This window comes from Rhipicephalus sanguineus, chromosome 6, assembly GCF_013339695.2.
Source record: "Rhipicephalus sanguineus isolate Rsan-2018 chromosome 6, BIME_Rsan_1.4, whole genome shotgun sequence".
NCBI lineage: Eukaryota > Metazoa > Arthropoda > Arachnida > Ixodida > Ixodidae > Rhipicephalus > Rhipicephalus sanguineus.
In genome coordinates this window covers 28,294,164-28,308,595 of record NC_051181.1, presented here as the reverse complement: position 1 = coordinate 28,308,595, position 14,432 = coordinate 28,294,164, and the positions used below count along the sequence as shown (strand labels likewise).

Sequence of the window (14,432 nt, the reverse complement as noted above, 5' to 3'; positions counted from 1 at the left end):
CACAACTCCAGTAACGCAGTAGTTTGCCAGAAAACATTTTCTTACGTTTCAGAGTTAAGATAAGGAACAACGTTTTCCGGTTGATGACCTCACCAATTATGAACCTTTCATATGAATTCAAGGATTCGTTCATGCATATTACGTTTTCATCTTGAAATAACACTTTTTCTATGCAGACGCAGCGTAAGTCTTGTCCGATGAATGTTTTCGTAACGCAGTTGAAAACGCCTTTTGTAGGATCTTGTACTGATTATTTGGGCCGGTAATGCTTAACAATGTAACGGCAGAATTTACGAATTTATTTATTTGCGATCTTGAAAAAAAAACTGATGATTGGAATTCTGAGAGAATGAGCATGAATAATAATATTATCTGGGTATTAACGTGCCAAAACCACGATATGATTATGAGAGACGCCGTAGTGGAGGGCTCCGAAAATTTCGACCACCTGGGGTTCTTTAAAGCGCACCTGAATCTAAGTACACGGGCCTCAAACATTTTCGCCTCCAGAAAAATGCAGCCGCCGCGGCCGGGTCTTTCTCTCTTTTCTGCAACCTATATATTGCCCCTTTCTTTTGCAACCTTTTGCCAAACAACTTTATTTCACACAGCAAGTATAAGGCATGCACAAAACTTGCTGAGGAAGGCTGGATAAAAGCGGCGCGTAATGCAGCCTAACTGGCCCCTACAAACACACGCAACATAATAGCAAATAGCAAGCACGACAGTTTGGAAGTTTGAAGAATAAGAGAGCGGAACAATTTGATGCTTTAAAAATTGTACATCGTGCCAGACAAGAGCATGACTAAATATACAGCTGTGAATCCAGCGCGTTTTAGCGATATCATGCAACGGAGTGTTCGTAACATTGCTACCGTTGTGATAATGCAGAACATGTTCCAATATTTGCAAAGGTCACTCGGTGGTAAACAAATGCCAGACGCTAAGACATGCACTTCGGTATTGACAGATTGTGTATCATTGCATGGCTGTCGTTGCCTCGTTATTAGATTAGCTGTACCTGAGCTTAAGATGTCCTTTTATTGTAGCATCCTTGTCCCACTACAAAGAGGTGCTTCCCCTAGAAAGTGAAGTCTGGCACGGTGACGCTTCAGTTGTCCGCTGAAGTTAATAGAAGGTAATAGAAAGCAGTAATAATGAAAATCTTGCATGACACGCAAATCATGAAACTGAGTAGCCTCTAGGTATTGTATATCAGCACTAAATAATCATGTTAGGGGATGGCAGTGACGACACGTACCGCATGTTTTGTTTGTGGTCACAGCGTGGCGAGACGAGCTAACCGAGCGACGCCTCATGTGGCAAGCTTGCAAGTTTTGCCGAAAGAAGTGGGAATCCAGGCCCCCGTGATCGTTTACCGGCGCGTGGCGGACACCGTAGGCCCAAGTAACCCAGTTTCGATTTCACCGATCTCCGCTGTACGGAAAAATACCCCTCTATTTAGTGCTTCCATCAATGGGGAATTTCGGCGTTTTATTTGTCTTAAAACCGAATGCGGCGCTAAAGGCGTGTGCGTCGCCGTTATCCAATTGCTTAAAACAATAGGTGATCACGTTTAATCGAGTATACGCCATGAAGTTAAACTGTAATATAATATCACGAGATTTGATCTCCTCTTTTGACCTTAAAGGACCCCTGACACCAAAATTGAAACCTCGAGATGTTTGTGTTGTTTGACTTTCCTGTATACGGGGGCACATCTGACCGATTATTAGCGACGAGCATTGCCTTTAAGATATCTTAATTTGGTTTTAAAGTAAGCATGAGTGCTCACTTGAGTTGGCTGCACCTTGCGACATCCTGGTATGACGTAGTTAGAGGCCCAGCGTGACGTTCCACGAGTAAAGCTAGTATTGTGGACGTCACAGAAGGTTTGCGGGGCGCACGTGCACAATACGACGACTGGCACCCGGCGAGGCCTATTGTTCCGCACCCCTCTCGCTTTGTTGTCGGGCTGCCCTCGAGGTAGTTTTCGTGAGGGGTCACGCGCTTAACAGGTTTAACCCATACCGAGGCACCCACATACTTTCAATCTCTACCGCGCGCGGGGCCCCGATTTGAAAACCGCGCTTTCTACGTCACCACAGCTTGAGTGCACGTGGTCTTTGACGCTCCTCGCATGGGTCGCTAGTTTCTTGTGGTTTTTAGGCGGGCGTTTTGAAGTGACGCTAAAATGGTCAAAATTAACTACGCTAGAATTAGTTATACGATACGCTAGAGCATTTACGATTTAACTTAGGGATTACCAGACCCAAAGTCACCAACAAAAATTTTGCTGTCAGGGGTCCTTTAAGCGGAAGTTTCATCTTCACAGTTTTCCGCGCTTCTTTCATGGTCGACCCTCATTGTTGTTCTTTGCACTTTCAGTGAATAAAAGCCACCAGACAAATTTTTTTTTTGATCATGCGTGAGTCAGTAATAGTAGCTCGAGGCCAGGAAAGACCCTTCCTTCTGCAGCCCATTAGTAAACACCGGGTGGCTTTGTGGGCATGAAGGTGAAAGGTATTAAACGAAAAAAATATATGGAGGACGTTTAAAGGGACCGAGAACTGATTTTTTTCGACCTGTTATATTATGCCCCGACGGAAAGCTCACCCTTCGCAGTGTTTGTAGCTGCAGTAGTTAATCCCAAAAGCACGTAGTCATTTTACAAGCTGCATTTTTCGACCTGAAAGGCTCAGAAAGGGAAAATAGACAACCACCCATTTGTAGCACAAAGTTACAAAAAAATCCAAACGGATTTCTCAGAAATAAAGCCTCTTAGTTGTCGAAAAATTCTTCCTGGTCCGGGGTGGCTTTGTGGCCTTGTGGCGTTGTGCTACAAATGGGTGGTTGTCTATTTTCTCTTTCCTAACCCTTCCGCCTCCTTGCGGGATTCCGTAGAACTGATTTTCAAGACCTGAAAGGCTCTGGCCACGGATGCACCTTTCGTCCTGCACCGCTGAGAATTGATAGCGATGCCACCAGCCCTTCTCGCGATTTGTGAAAGCTGTCGTTGTTCTGCTTTCGCTGGAGTTCCTGTAACTATGCTTAACCACCTTTATTTAGAGCTTTTCAACTATCTTTGAAGACAACTAGCTCTTACATTGAGATGATGTGGCACATTATACACCTTCTCTGCATTTGTACCTCCTTGTGTGCGCATTCGTCACAGGTTGCGTGCTCCTGTGTCATGGGTTGCTTGTCCCGGCGTCGTTACTCTCTCGGTGCACGAACCAAGCCATGTCCTCGAAAACGTCACTACGCGTATGCGCGGCCGCGCCGAATAGCAGCACGCGTCATATCTGAGACGAAGGGTAGGTAGCAAAACCATGCCACTCCAAAATCTTAGCGACCTGGAAACTGCGTACACAGTTGCATGAGCACACTGAAAAGGTGCTCAAGAGGCGCTGACCAGCATGGGATCATTATGTCACGCGAAGGCAGCGCCACTTTATTGCGTACTACTAACGCTGGCCTATATGTACATTTTTTTTTGCGATAGCAATTATATGGATAGTCTTTTGTCCGTTATTGCGATAGCAATTATATGGATAGTTTTTGTCCGTCCCCGTCATTCACCGCATATGTATATTTATGCAGTAACACTTTCTGATATAAGGAAACAAAAAATGTTGCAATATTAACAAAAGATCGTCCACCGCGCAGAGCAATCAACGGTCCCGTGGCCGGGTTCATCGGATAGTTCACGTTTTTGCCGCCAGAGGCGCCGCAGGTCATTTTTCGCGACTTTCAATTGAGACAAAAAAATTTCAAATCCACCTCTCACGAAAAAAAACAGGGTTTGTTAGAGTCAATGTGACGGACAATCTTCCCATCAGTGGTGTCATCTCATTTCATGTTCTGGGCAGTTGTCGGTAACTTTAAGCTTCGCCTTTAAGAGTTCAACGCGATAGCGATATCCGCCCGCACACACACAGTGGACAGTTATAGTTTAGCGTTAACGTGATAGCGGAAGTTCAAGGGAATGGCGGTACCGTGCCGCAAGCGTCCGTTGCGGACAGCCCGTTTTAGTATAGCGGGATCGCGTTTACATGTCCAAGCTTAAGGTCCCTGTATTTTTTAAAAGTAGCGACAACTACACGTGCGCCCTCTCGAGGGGCACAAGGAGCAGCGATAGCAGACGACGCGCCGCTCGATCCCGTGCATATTGCGGGCGCATGAAACCGAACTCGGTGCTGGCTTGAACCGTTAAGTTATTAACATATGTAGCCTAAGATGCTTATCAATTATCAGACTACAGGGACAATAACATTAACGAGCATGGAGCACGTTAAATGTTGAAAAAAAAAAGACGTATGCGTTTCCAAAGTAGGTTCCGAGCGCGTTCCCCGCAGCAGCTGCCATGCAGGGTATTTATTTTTTTTTTCGTTGTATATTTTGACATTCAGTGTAACTTGAAGTGCGGGTGGTATTTTGGCGAGCTAAAAGTGCTTGTTTTCTAGTTAGAATAAAGTAGGCAGGTGGTGAGCGTACGGCTAGTTTCGGAAACTTCATCGGGCACCTGGCGCTCTTGTAGTGCGTAGAGCAAAATACGCGCTATGATTGGTTTGACTGTGTTTGTCGGCGTTCGGAAGTCTTCCCAATGTTAAATGGTACTTTTAGCGAAGCTTATTTTGTTTGTACTCTAAGAGGTTTACTTAGGAGAGGGGGGGGGGGGGCTATTCCACAAATCCAGTCGCACTGCATTTGACGAATATCAGCCGCTTGAGTACCTTTCAAGATTTAGGAAATAAAACCTGCCCGCCAGTGTCTCGCCCTTTTTAAAGTTTAACTGTTTACGACGTGAATTTATGCAAAGCCGTTCCCCCTTTTACTATCCCCGTCGCCGCCGTCTCCCGCAGATACAAATGTATGTTGCAATGTTATCCAGTACAATTTCAAATAAATTCGTGGTATGCATACAACTATACACACTAAAAGCAGACTACTACCAGAAAAGCTCAGTTATGTGTCTTCGTGTAGAGATGCAAGAGAATAAAAGAGCACTTATTGAAAAACTGGGTTTTATTGCATGACTTCATAAACAAATTTTTTCTTTGCAAGTTTTGTCATGAGCACTGATCCCCCTTCATTCACTTGCAGGGTGGCTTCCTTTCCTTCTGTCTTGGCAGATTAGCGAAGGCGCTCGGGGCGGCAATCTAACCTTGTTCAGTGTAGCCCTGGCTACCCTAAACCAAATTGTAAGTCACAGTCTTGACAACCGCACAGCAAGCGATCTCATTCAGCTCGACCTGAGCAATGCCTTCGACACCCTCAACATTTCCGTCTTGCTGGACAAGGTGAAGGAATCAGGAATTCGCGGATGCCTGCTCAGGTGGCTGGCCAACTTTCTGATCGGGCGCAGCCAAAGGGTCGTATATCGTGGCGCCAACTCTGTGCCCTCAGGTGTGCCTCTGGGTTCTGTCCTTGGGCCGAACCTCTTCCTGATACACGTCAACGACATGCCCCAGGACAACCGTTTCCCCCTTGTGCCGTACGCGGAGGACGTACACGTCCATCCTTGCCCCTATCCGTCTTTCTACCACAAGTCGGGATCTCCAGGAGTACTTAATGGTGATCGACTCCTGGATCGTTTCAAACCACCTGAAGCTGTCCCCCGCTAAAAGCAGTGTAATGAAGTTCTCGAATGCTCGCCTGCCTGCGAAGCCCTCATACTCTATGCGCCGTATCCCTCTTCCCCCGAAGGATTCGCTGAAAATCTTAGGTGTCACGTTCACCAGCACTCTGGACATCAGCCTTTAGGTTGCAAGCGTCGTTGCTAGGTCCCGCCGCGTCCTTGGCTTCGTGTCCAGAGTCTCTAAACCATGCGGCCCCGCAACATTTGCCCTTCTGTACATATCACTCGTGCTGCCTATCCTTGAATGTGGCTGCGCCCTGTCACCCAACCAGCATCACCTTATCGCCCGCATCGAAAGCGTACAAAGAAGAGCCTCGCGCACCATCTACGCACGCTCCGCCGGCGGATTACGCTACCCGCCTGAAGATGGCCAAGTGGCGCGTCCTCTGCAACGACGTCGTGCTCTGACCCAAATGCGCCTGGACGGCTCCCTGACGGACACCCCCTTATCGTCAGCAGTACGTGTGGATAAACGCTCGGGTCAGCCGGAGCCTCTGCATACACGCACTAAGCGTCACGGTTCCTCCGCCATCCCAGCCGCAGTGCGCGAGTTCCTCACTCTTCCCATGAGTGTCCGCGCACCTCCCCCTCGCACCAGCCAAGACTCCAAACATCTCTGCCTTCTATACAGTCGGCATTTGTCCAGCGACTCGTCATTAGAGTCACTGGAAAATTTCAGAGTAGCGCAAAGGTATACGCTGCACGCGGGCAACATTGGGCGGCGCCGGCCCAATGTTGTCCAGACCGATATTTCCAACGTCCAGACCGTCCGGCGCGTTGCTATATCGTGTGTTCACAAGTGACCGATATTTTCGCCTCGATGCCGTGTTACGCTCGGCGGAACTGCAATATGTGTGTGTTTGTTCAAGAGGATATTAGAAGTGATTTCCAGTCATCGACAGTCATTATTCGACTGCGCGGTAAGCGGTGTAACTAACGAAACGTGCGGCGAATGTTGCCATGTGCTCGCGAACTCTCTTCATGGCTTCATCGGTCTCTTCGTGTGACGGCCGGGTGTGTTCGCTAGGTCCAGAGCTGTAAACATAGTTGCATTAGTGCAGTGACTTTGTGCGAGATGCGATAAATGTAAATAACTATAGACTACGAACCAAAAGCGAAAATTTTTACGTTGCAGATTTATTTACACCGATCTTCTAGTTAAGCCAAGGGACGTTAGCGATCTCAAAAACTAAGCCAAGTTATGCGTAATCCTTGATCGTCGAAGCTACCTGAAGGCAAGCGAAGCCATTTTACAGTCATTTGCTACGAAAGAAGTGGATCCGTCCACATCAACGCGAAATTCAGTTCGAAGCGGGCGTCCAAAACCGCCGCCATGTTTGCGACGCCGCCGCCGACATAGGAATTCTTGCGAAAGAAGCAGTTTAACGCACTCTCGTTTAAAGCGGAAACGAGGGGCCACCTTGTTGAGAAATGAGTGCCCGAACAGGTAACACTAGGCCAGCGTACCTTTTCACGCGTTAAAAAAAACGTGTACCTCCCTCGTTGTTCCCTTATGAAAAAATTTAATGAGTATTAATAAACAGACTAATGTCTTTAGACATCAGAATCATTACACTGTCTAATGCCAGTCTAATGCGCTTTCTAATGCACACCTAATGCGAGTCTAATAGTAATTGGCCACCGTTAGTCTATAGAGTCATGACGTTAGAGTTTCTGATTACCATTGTCTAGCATTAGTCTATGGAGTCCTGACGTGTGAGTTTCTAATGGCCGTTGTCTAGTGAAACGCAACTGAACATATGCATTAGGTTGACATTAAACACCATATTGCAGACTTAGGCCTTATGCCAGCAACAGCACGTTTGCTGCACACAGGTCAATAAATATTTTTGTGGTTAATAATACGAAAGTGTGCATGCTTTAGAGGATTGTCACATAAATGCCAGCAGACCATTCCGAGCAATGACTAGATCACCATTGTTCTTTACACGTTAACAGTCTTTCGAAGCCAATCAATAATCTTGCATGTCTATGATACACGCATTTGTAAACGAGCGCTAAATTGTCAAGCTATTTAGTTTCAATAGAACAATAAATGGGGCTAGTTAGTTAAATTTTGTATTTCCTATGAAAGCGCTCTTTTACAATCACAAACAAACGAAATAAGACCAGACGAAAGATTTCAGGAGAAAGCGCTTTTCTATTTAATTTCTGGCTCAGCACTGACGATAGGGTCTCTTGTGCTGCACTGTCGTGGTGGTACAGTTGCTGTATTTGAAACCTGCAAGTGAAAGTGTTAATATTAGTTTGGCACTGAAGCATACAGCTTAGGGCAGCATGTGAACAGATCTTGCAATTTATGATTGATGCCTTTTTTTTCTCAAAACAGTGGTATAATTGTTACCATTTTAACTGAATAATCCATCTGTATCAATGCCCAACTACATAGCCTTGGCTTCATGCTGCTTTGATCAAAAACATAAAAAAACAAACCACTATACATCACTTCAGAGGGCTGTGGTTTCGTAGAATGGCCAGCTATTATAGACAGACCAATTAGCTCTGTTAGCTTCTTTGATGTAACATTTCATAATAACGTCCTTTTGCTACTCAAATAGTACTCCATGCATGACTGCTGCATGCATCAGTGTGCCTATTCCACCTCCTTTGTTTTAAACAAAACTATCACAGAACAATTTGTAGCTCATGCTCAGCTTGTGCAAGGTGAATCTGAGCAATAGGCAAGTGGAATGTGGAGCTGAGTCTTGGTGATACAGCTAGAGAAATGCTAAATTCTAGTGAAAAGAATCATGAAATGGTGGATTCTGTAAGAACCTACATATATTTTACCGATATGCATGCTGTAACAAGTTAAGGGTCATTTCTACAAATATTTAGAAAACAAGGCATCAGAGAAAGCAAGCCAAAGCATTTTTGTATTATTACCCCTGGTGACTTTCGATATTATTCGATAGCTAAAGGTACATTCATTATGTACCTTGAAGAGGCGACAAAAGTTTTATGAATGTTAGCTAGCAAATACTGCATAGTTATGAAATTGATCACTTGTCTTTTAGAAAAACAGCAGAATCCACATTGGAGTGCGTCGGTACTTGTTGAACATCTTGACAGGATATCACAGCTACTAAAGGAAAGAGCACATAGCAGCGCTACACTCGCAACTAACTTTTTTTTAGAAATCACGCAGACGCTTAAAATATCATCTGAACCCAAGTGTTCGCACAGAGATAACATCATCTACAGTGCATGTGCAAACAGCTAAATGGAGTAATCAAACGAACACCAAGGAGGAAAGATGATCACGAGCTAAGACACCGACACAGAAAGAAGAGAGGAGCATTGTCCGTGTATTAGCTCGCACTCCTGTTCCCTCCTGAGTATGTACCAAAATGCCCAGTTACAAGTATTGCTAAAATGTACAACCTTCCACAATAGTATGAATTCATTCGACAATTAATGTTCCCTGTCAAACAAGGCTATTCAAGGCACCATTACACAGTGCATTACACTTCTCTTTCTGTGGTAGGCCTCAACCTGTGTCGTGAACTGTGCAATATGCACAGATTCCTGGTATCTTTATAGATTGTGGTGTGATAATGTTCCAAACAATGTGATGAAACATATGAGTATCCGATGCCTTCTAATCAAGGCTATCTCCAATTCAGATTATCAAACTCTCAGGCTTCTCGATCATCTGACAACAATGCTTTGTTAGAAGGAAATGGGTACTCCCATGTTGCACGACATTGCTTAAAACATGGTTGCACCACAACCTATAAAAACACCATAAACCTGTACATAGCAGTAAGGTCAGAACAGGGACTATTAAGGCCCACAACATAGAAAAATAGAGCAATAGAATACGCTGTGAAAGTGCCCCTTACAGCTTTGCATGAAAGTCAATTTTCAATGTTGCATCACTTCATAACATAGCGGTAAAATGTATGTTTCATTGCCTCCTTTTGCTGTTTGTCAATGCCTGTAGACAACGTCATCTATGCAAGAACGTGTGGTTACACATAATATTGAAACGTTAATGTTTATCGCAGAGACATGTGAAGGCAGGACGAGGAGGGACACACAAAGGTGCTAAGTTTTAAGTAATTTATTTGGACTCAGATCATACATATTTATAATTTTAAGGAAAGAAAAATTCAGGCATGTGCAGGCACAGCTGCGCCCAGGAAAAATAGTTCTTTCTTTAGTGACGGCATATAGTGACGGCACACTAACACAATCTTGGCAAAGATAATGAATAGTTGCTGATTCAATAATCAATCCAATGTACAGTATAGTATTATCACTGTGTGGCTAACCGGCAACTGCTGCCTCTTTTTACGTTGTTGCAGTGTTTCCTGAGCCTTCCTTTGAGACAATGGCCCATTTTCCCTAGAAAATGCTTACCCCATAATAGGGGTATCTGATAAACGATGCCTTCTTTGCAAAGCATGTAACGTGTCCTGCGATTCTTATTCCAACCAAGCCTCCTTTGAGCAACTGGGTTGATGCTTTTGCATAGTTTAGTATGCTTATTTAAAGCCGGGATCATAACGCTGATGTTTGTCTCAGCACCAACCATGTTTACGCTGTCGGATATCCTGTGCAGATGTGGCATAGCGGAAACATATTTCGGCGATCAAGATTCGGCGTTGTTTTGGCCTGGCAACTGTAAGGTGGTTTTCTGAGTGGGCTTCTGCAACCGGTACAGCAAGGGGAGCAGGATATCCTGCTTGCATCCACAAGCAGGATATAATTAAGGCTCGTCCACAAGAAATGGGAACAGGATTTTTTAAGGCGTTATCGAGACAGTGTCAGACAATGCACCTTTTTACCATTATTGAGTGGGAGGAACTAAAAGGTAAGAATGGCTTGTTTCCCCTCAGTTCGTATGACTAGCGCATGCAGTTTTTATGCATATTAAATCGTACATTCAAGAACCTGATAGTACAATACTCGCCCGATGCTCGAGAGTAAGCACCATCGGGTGTAAGTAATCACGTGCAAGTGTTACGATGTTAGTGGCTTCAGATTCGACAGAACCTTTGTGGTAATCTATAAAGAGGTAGTCATCCTCATATCTTAAAACCCCTGTGCTTGTATATTGCACTAAAAAATCCTGTTCCCATTTCTTTTGGATGAGCCTTCATTTCAAGAACTCACCGGATGCCAGCAGGATATCCTGCCCCTCTTTCTGTACCGGTTGCAGAAGCCCTACTCGGAAAACCACCTTGCATTTGCCAGGCAAAAAAAAAAAAAGACTAATCTTGATGGACGACGAATTTTTGCCACTAAGCCATATTTGCACGGGATATCCGACAACATAAAAACGGTTGGTGCTTGGGTAAACATCAGCATTGTGCTCATGGCCTCAAATCATGATTCTAAGCTCAGCAAAAGCAGCAACCCAGATACTCACAAGGACGCCTGGCTGCATTAAGAATCACAGGGCACATTACGTGCCCTGCAAAGAAGGCGCCGTTTACCAGATACCCCTATCATGTGGTAAGCGTTATGTAGGGCAAATGAGGTAGTGTCTCAAAAAAAAAAGAAAAGCTCAGGGAACGCTGAAACAACGTAAAGAAAGGCAGCGATGACTGGTCAGCTGCACATTGGAGCACATGTGGTTGCTTTACACTTTGATAAGAGCTTCATTGTGCATAGGCACATTGACAAACTACTACATTGATCATTGAATCAGCAACTATTAATAATGTTAGCTGAGATTGTGTTAGTGTGCCATCACTATCTTTAACAAAGAAAGAACTATTTTTCTTTGATGCAGCTGTACCTGTCCATGCCTGAGTTTTTGTTTTCTTTTTGCTCAATGCATAAGTGTGATCCACGTGCAAATAAGTAATTGTTGAAATTTAGCACCTGTGCATGTTTTTCCTTCTTGTGCCATCTTCACAGGTCTCTATGCTAAACCTAAGTCTTACCGTGAAGGCCAGATGTCAACCCTTGATAACATTTTTTTTAAGTTTTCTCACTCTGCTCCAAACTACATGGCAAAAAAAAAAATCACTAGAAATCCACTGATTTCTTGAATAATGCAATACTTGTATTTTTATAGTTAGCAAACAGAGTTCCATAATTATGACACTGTCTTCTTTTTCATTTCTGTGATTTACACACAAAACTGACAAAATTTTAGGATTTTTCAAGATGCTACCTGCAACCAATGGGGAGCATGAAAACCTATATCAGCGCTACAAAACTTCTCGCATTGTCTATTGTGGCTTCAGATTTCATTTCTTTCTCAATGTTATTTTGCAATGGCCCTCGAAACTTCTGAATGTAAAAGCTAGAATCGCAACAATACACATAACAACATCATTATAAGTAAGATTTCCCCGCACAGTTTCATGGCAATCCAAACAAAACAGATGTTCGGTGGAAGAGACAAAAAGTCCTCAAAGAGGTTATGTCGCTGCAGCCAACTTTTCAACAAGTAGACTTGCCTTCGTCAAGACAGCAATGTCAAGAAGCACCAGTTGCTCCCTTTATGAAGACAACTTCAAGTGTCAAAACGTTGGCTCTGGCGTCAATCCATGTTCAAGGATTACAAACTAAATAATACAAACTATTTCATGTTCCATGTTCAACGGATACAAACTAAATAATATGCACTGCACTAAAGTGCAGGAGATAGGTTTCCCACACCTAAGCTAAGGGCCAGTATATGCTATATCTCGAGATGTGCTACGTGCCAAAACTGTCCCATTGTAGTGATGAAAAGAGATTCCTACCACTCAATATGGCTTGTCTGGGCTTGCAGGAAGACCGCTCCCATCTTGCACTGCAATATGTCCTCTGTGTCGGTGCCGTGAACAGCTGTCATCGCTGATACATACATGACAGATACCACAAAAGATTATTTTCACACAAAACAAACCCTACCACACACAGATAGTGAGTACCAAACATGTCTTCAGGCAAGTGTATATCGATACATTAAAAAAGTTGATCCTTGAATGAAGGGATCCGGGCACAATCAGAACAGGTATTAGTGGACTAGCCACTTCTTGCAACTATCGAAAGAGTGGCACTGCATGTCCAACATTCACACATGTACGTAATAAGCACGACCCAGAACATGCATATGGGTGATCCACATGACAAAAACATTTGCAAAGAGTGCATGGTACATGAGCACATGGTGCAAGGTGGGAACGAGCCATACATATGTATTGCGTCAATTTAGGAAACACATTTTTGGTACTCTAAAGTGAATTCACATTTAGCTTGTCTTGTTCACTTGAGCTATCTGATTTTTTTTAGTTATGTAAGCCCTTCACAAAACCAATAACATTCTGCAACTTTCTGAGAACTTCTGGAAATATATGAATATATAAGAATTTAGATCTCTTTCTTTTAATTCTTGACTTTACAAAGCTAAATAAATACTAAATCACTGAATACTACACCTTGGTTATGAGTCCTCATACAAGTAAGAGGGCAATATCGGTACCATGCTGATGTAAAAAAGAAAGCGTGAAAATACGACTTAAACCAACCCACAATCAAGCAACATTCTCACTACATGAGCACAGTCTAAATTATTCGTGATAGAGAAGCTGGTGTGCTTCAAGCAGCAAAGAAAAAATATATAATGGCAGGAAGAAAAGAAGTTCACGCACTTTTCTCAAACACAAATACTGCACCAAAGAGTGGCATGAGTTAGCTTAACTTAATCGAATTGACATATTTTTCTACTAACATTATTTCATATAAACATGTGCTTCTTCAAATTAAGCACGCAGTTGTTGGAGTGTACACTTAGTACCAGTACATAACGTAATTCACTCAAATACATTTACTTCAAGTGAGCTCCCTTAAAACATTTATGATGCAGCTACGTTGAAATCCTAACCACGGAGCAATTACATGGATTTCCGACAAAAGGACTCGGGAACGCAACCACAAAAACATATCCATCATCGCGTGTGCGTGACAGGGCTGTGTGTTTTTCTATCTACGTGCGCAGTGTTGTGACACTTTTGCGCATTATTACAGAGTTTGGTCAACTCCTCTCGTATCGCCACCGTGAAAACGCTAAGGGACGACCCGTATGTTTAAAGGCAGACACTTCTTCACGGCGACAAGGGATTGTAGAAATACTCTCAAGCGATGATCTCGTACAGTAAACATCCAAGCAATAACAGCGCAAAGACACGAGGCTTGCATGATCGAAGGATAGGATCGCGTAGCCGCAACGCGCATCCTTCAAACATGTAATCAACGCAATCGGCGACCGGCTTTTACGGTTATGTAAATGCAAGTGCGCTCAAAGCACCAAACATACCTGTCTATCGGGTCTCTCGTTCTCATCCTCGCTGTGCCAACACGCCGCCCGTGCTATCGATTCCTGCACAACAATCCTCACTCAATGAATAACCATGTTACTTAGTTCAGCGACTTTCTTCAACTTACCAAAGTTTGGCACTGGCTTTGCATTCTTCACAGTCGCTCGTCAAAAGGCTCACGCTTCCGCTCCTGTACAACCGCGGTCGCCGCTTGTCACAACACTGGGAAGTGGATTGTCTTTGGAGGTACACTCGATATTGAATCACGCGATTAACGTGGGTAATCGATAAACGAAGTAAGAAAGCACTTTTGAGCGCGGAGACAAAGCTGCGCGTCCGATGAGGCTGTTCTCTGAGTGGCGACGAACGACGATGCATCACCCCCCACTTGATCAATGCGGGAGGACGTTCCGAAACGCGCAAAATATCCAGTCGACGAATGTGAAGTACGATAAGCACACAATAAACGCACACAATATCTATCAACGCGGTAATATGTCACTGCA

The 14,432-nt window shown here is 44.0% G+C and overlaps 1 long non-coding RNA gene across 1 annotated transcript; it reads right to left on the bottom strand.

Annotated features, from left to right (window-relative positions):
• Positions 1-7,716: 7,716 nt before the first annotated feature.
• Positions 7,717-13,989, bottom strand: LOC125758943 (uncharacterized). Its single transcript, XR_007416488.1, has 3 exons — positions 13,926-13,989; positions 12,370-12,463; positions 7,717-7,883 (listed from the first exon to the last, which is right to left on the bottom strand). It is a non-coding gene; the product is annotated as an uncharacterized LOC125758943 (long non-coding RNA).
• Between the last annotated feature and the right edge of the window lie 443 nt (positions 13,990-14,432).